Here is a 5,659-nt window from a genome sequence, read left to right as displayed (position 1 = left end):
TAATTTTGGAATCAAATACAGCTCTCAAACTCCCAAAAATAAACACATTTATGACTCCACCCATATATTTGCCCTAATTTTCCAATCAACATTATTTTCTGCTCACTCAAGATCACAAGGTCTTTCAAGGCTTGTAACGGGGCTGAGTGTAATTGTATGATCATTTTGGTTTAGTAACTTCTTCCTTCATGAAGTATGGCCTGCATTTCACTTTTTCTCCTTCTCTTTCACACTATAAAATGTTCACAATCAACCCTATTGTTCATTTAAGCATGACTCATTGTATACCCTATTTCTTTTGCGCCTTTCAGAAGCTTTATTTCCCAAACTCTTTTCTTTTTCAATCTTTTTCATTTTACATATAGAGGGGTTCCACCCCCGAGTGGTTCGGCGAGCACAACCCAGCTCGCCATGCTGCCCAACGTGCCAATTTTACACCCCGATTCCCAAAATTAAGCTCGCAGCCCCCGAAAACAAAATCAAACAATATAAAATTTTAATCAAGCCCAGACCCATATGAACCATGCCACCGGGGTACTCAGACTTCCCCCGGTTTGGCCAAAATTGGCTATTTGATGACTTTGACCCTTAAGAATGACGTCAAATGCTCCATCATTGGGAAAAGCACATCATTTAGCACAATTTAGGTTACGCAGACTTCACCCGACTAGACCCAACAATAATTTAATGCAACTCACAAGTTCATGATCAATTTTAAAGCACAAAATTTAGGGAATCAACATTTTAAACAACTTAGGCACAATTTTGAAGTTACGATAGGCAACTAGCACACAATCACAAGTTCAGAGAAGTCCAGCACACATCAATAAGAATTAAACAATTGCATTTGAGTGTAACCACTAATTGTGAGTTTGGGGTTTGGAAAACCAAACTTTGATGCCGAAATATGATTTTGTAATGCGAGGCGACAAAGAATTCCACTCCGAAAACAAGATCAACGACCAAAAAGCGATAAGATGAAAGAATATTGAAAATTTAAAGTGCGGGTGTGATTGTATAAAGTTAAAAGTGAGGGAATATGAAAGAGTTTGAAATTTTAAACCTTTGTCCTTTTAAAAACCTTATAGTTCGTGGCCCTTCGGTGATATTAGTTTTCTTCGCTGAACCACTCGGTGAGTCGCCTATTGGTTACTTACCTTGCCGAGTTTTACAGGACCTCCAGTGAATTTGGGGATCCAAACGATGGACAAATTCGGGCTCACCAACCTATTCAGTAAGTAGCCGACTCATCCATGGGCCCACCGAGTTTTACAGACTCCAATTTGATATTTTCCTGAGTCCAACGGTGGTTTAAGTCAGGCTCGCCGACTGGACTCTTGGCTCTCCAACCTGCATTTTCCAAACACATTCCACACTTCAACCTGCACGATCAACACACGTTATTCTAAAAACAAAATGAAAATAATAAAAACTTGGGTCCCAAGAAGCGCCTTAGTTAACGTCGTGGCATGACGCAAGTACCCACTCAAACTTCATTCTTGGGGTTTGCCATAGTATCACTAGGCAACCCCCATTGTTGTCTTGGGTTAAGATGCAAAGAATATAACCTATTTGGGTTTCCAACTGCTTGATTGAGATGGAATGAGAGGTCAATGTCTGGTTGAGGGTCGACACATCTTCCTTCATTACCTTCAAAACTTTGTCAGACCCTTCAACCTTGTTGAGAATACGTGAGAGCATATCCTCAGTCCGTCCACCCTCAGAATCTTTGGGCTTTTGACGCTCGTGGAGAGAAACGTACCTATCCTTCTCCCCTTCTCCCCTTCTCCCCTGCTCTTTCCTTCCAAGTGGCATTACGATCTCGCCACTCTCTATCACTGTCTCTCTAGCCCTCATCTCTATTCCAATCTTGGTTACCACCTGGCCTTGGGTAGTTTGCATGATAACCTCTTCCTTGGTTGGCTAGGAAGTTCACTTTCTCATTGTACAATGCTTCAAATTTGGCCGCTTTGGGGATTACCCCACCAACACCGACATCATTAACACTCCTCATACCAGCACCCATGATGTTCTTGGCTAAGATGTCCAGTTGGGTCATCATCTTTGTCATGTTTATATAACACCCCATATATCTAATGACCTAAGCTAGATCCTAATGTGTAGTCTAGTATCCTAATGAAGTTAAAATGTAAGGTGAGAGTCTTAAAATAACTTCCCTAACTTGGTACTAAGGTCCTACTGCCTAAACGTCAAGGCATGGCTCCCACAAGGATCCTTGATGAGAGCCAACGGGCTGCTCTAAAAGCTGCCAAAAGAAGCATAATCCACGAAACTAAGGACCACGAAGCGTGGACTGACTCACGCCCCGTAGATGGGAGTCGTGAGTCAGGACTTAGTCTCCTCAATTGATCCCCAAAATGACCTAGCCTCAGTACCAATCCACGAGCGTGCAGTACGGTCCGTGAACCGACTCACGCCCCGTGGAAAGGTCTCGTGAGTTCAGACTTAGTCTCATCACCAAGACCTCGCACAACCTCTCTCTAAACCAAACCACGGACAGTCAGGATGGTCCGTGGACCCATCCACGCTCCATAGTTTGGGGTTCATGGATCGTTCCTGGACAAGTTGTCTTGGTTCGGCCTTAGAGGGGGTGTTTTTTGGTAAATTACTAATTAATTTGTTTAAGGGTAGGGACGGTTGTTATAAGTTTCTTTTAGTATATTAAAGAGTTTTTAACTATTAAACAAGTCTTTGAACCCTCATAACTCACAAACTCAAACTCAAACAACTTCCCTCCCAAAAATATTCTCTCTAAACTCCATTGAAGTACAAAGAAGAATGTCAAGATTAGGGTTCAAGCTCCAAGCTTTCACTCCAATTTCGTGAGGATTCCAACTTTAAGGTATGGATACTCTTCATTCTTGGGTAGCTATCCACCAAGAAGTCCCTTCAAAGTGTGTTTTTAAGACTTCCTAAATCTAGGGTTTTACTTTAAACATGGGTCTTCTTCCAAAATGATTTCTATTGTTCAATTATAATTTATTATGATTAATTATGATGTTTTGTGGTTAGATTGTTGTAGTATTGATGGTTTTTGATGAAAATCTCTCTTGAACCCATGGTTTCCCTTTCTTCCTATATTGTGAACTAAGATGTGATTTGATTGGCCATAGAAGTTGATAATTGATTATGTTTATGTTTAATTGATGGTTGAATCATGGAATATCTATATCTATTGTGGTAATTCTATAATGTTAGGGTTGATGTTGGTTCATAGCCTTGAAGGGTAATTGGCTAGGGTTTGTATATGTTGATGTTGATCCTAAATGAGTATGTGGTTTACTTGGATGGTAATGATCATATATCTAATGTGGTGGTATTGATGTAAGATACTTGTTCCCTATACCCTATGCATTTGATTATGTATGAAGTATGTATGTATACTTATATTGAACTTATTGGGTTGATTGAAAGGACATTCTCATGATCACAATCCAACTACAATGTGAAAGGTTTACTCACATGATAGTGTTTCTAAAGTGAAAGGAGCATTCTTACTTAAGGAACCAATGAGCTATTATGATGATATATTGACATGAGTGTCTAATACACTCTCTTGTAACTAATGAACCTAAGTAAAGGCTAACGGTGACTTTTAAAGGGAACAACGCTTAGCACCGAGAGGACATGAAAGTGAGATGGGGGATTTTAAGTTTAGAAAGTCCGGCCTCCCAATGTAGAATATCTCATGAGATGGAAACCTTCTATGTTTAGCAAGTTCGAGTTTCTAGTAGCAATCTCCTTGTCCCATAACTATTTTCCCACATAGGTCTTAGCTAGTGGATCCACCTAAATAGCTAGAATGTACGTTCTACATTAGGCAAGTAGAACACCTATTTCTGGTTTGGGGGTAGAACACCGGATTCCATGTAGCTAACATGGTCTATGTCGGTTAGTGCAATCTTTCCCTAAATTAATATGAATATGAAATTATAGTAAGGACATGGACTTTAACAATGACCTCTTAAGGGGTATTACTTGGTGTGATTGGGGGTATGAGACTTCACTTATGCATTGCACGAGTAGACTCTAAGAGGGGTTAGGGTAAGGTTCTCTTATATTGTGATGACTTATGAATAATGCATGGATGTTATGAACATGAATGTCTTCACTTTTCTGTATATTGTTGGTAACCTAAATGTGATACTTCACATTTGGTAGGGTTATGGGATCTTACCTTTGCATTGCACTAGTGTGGCTTTGGGTTGCTCATATGTTGAATTGGCTTGTGTATCTTTATAAATGTGCATAATGGTTTCTAAACTTGACGAAATGCATGATTTCAACTAAATGTCCCTTTAATGCATGTTTTAAGGATTTTGTGCATGGTATCCATACTTAGTACATTTTATTGTGCTAACCCATATTTTCTACTTTACTATGAGTGTAGGTTCGGGTCGTTGAGACTACTACCACTTTCTTCAAGGTGAAGCTTGGGTTGACTATTCCCTAGGCTTGGTGAGTCCTCAAGTTTGAGGAGAAGTTGCTATTGATTCTAGTTTCTAGTTTCCTTCTTTATTCTAGACTATGTTGTATTTTCCCATTCATGGAGACTTTATTGATGTAAAGGTATTTGTCTCTATTTGTACTCTTATGTTTAGATGGTGATTGATACAAGTGTAGTTTCCTATTTTCCTTTATGAAAGAAGTTGACTTCTATTGTAAAATTTTTAATTTTTCCGTAATTTTCTATTTCTTTATGTGATTAAGATGTTAAGGGCTTGTCTGCGACCCCTTCGGGGTCAATTACATTGTGTCACGCCTAGGGGGTACACTTGGGTCGTGACAAACTTAGTATCAGAGCCTAAGGTTTAGAAAGATTCTAGGATAATGTCTCATGAACCACATCTAGTAGAGTCTTGTTCATACATGTGAAGCATGCCACACTTATGAATGAGAGGCTATAAGATGCTTAGGAACTTTTCACTTCCTTGATTACTCATTAATCGTGCCTTAGAGTTTTTACTCTATGATGTCCTTTTTCCTAACTTTTTTCTTGTGCATATAGGAATATGAATACAAGAAGAGCGTCCACAAGAAGACTGGAAGAGGAGGTTGCTAATGATGGGGGAGTTCCTCCCCAAGGGGCACAAGGGCCTCAAGTTTCTCTAGGTGAGCAAGCTCCGGTTGATCCGGCAAATGTGGCTCAAGCCGAATTTAGGGCCTCTATGCAAATGATAACCCAAGCCATGACGGCCTAAACTCAAGCTATGGCTATCCAAGCCGAAGCTATGACGGCTCAAGTCACTAGGGATGCTAGAGCTCAGGTGAACCCCATTGCAAGTACTCCCGCCTCAAGAACTAGGGATTTCACAAGGATGAATCCCCCTACCTTTTATGGCTCTAAAGTGGATGAGGACCCACAAGACTTTATAGATGAAGTGCTTAAGGTAGTCGATGCCATGGGGGTATCTTCTCAAGAAAAGGCAAAACTAGCCGCCTACCAATTGAAAGACGTAGCTCAAGTATTGTTTGAGTAATAGATAGAAGAGAGACCCGTTAGAGCGGGCTTGGTTGATTGGGGATCATTCAAGATGGCCTTTCTAGATAGGTTTTTTCACCTAGAATTCAGGGAAAAAAAGTTGGTGGAATTCATAAACCTTCGTCAAGGGGGGATGAGTGTGAAGGAGTACTCTCT

The sequence above is a fragment of the Solanum tuberosum genome, unplaced genomic scaffold (genome assembly GCF_000226075.1).
Source record: "Solanum tuberosum cultivar DM 1-3 516 R44 unplaced genomic scaffold, SolTub_3.0 scf00228, whole genome shotgun sequence".
In the NCBI taxonomy this organism is placed as follows: Eukaryota; Viridiplantae; Streptophyta; class Magnoliopsida; order Solanales; family Solanaceae; genus Solanum; species Solanum tuberosum.
The sequence above is the reverse complement of the archived record's forward strand: the minus strand, read 5'-3'. Positions refer to the sequence as shown.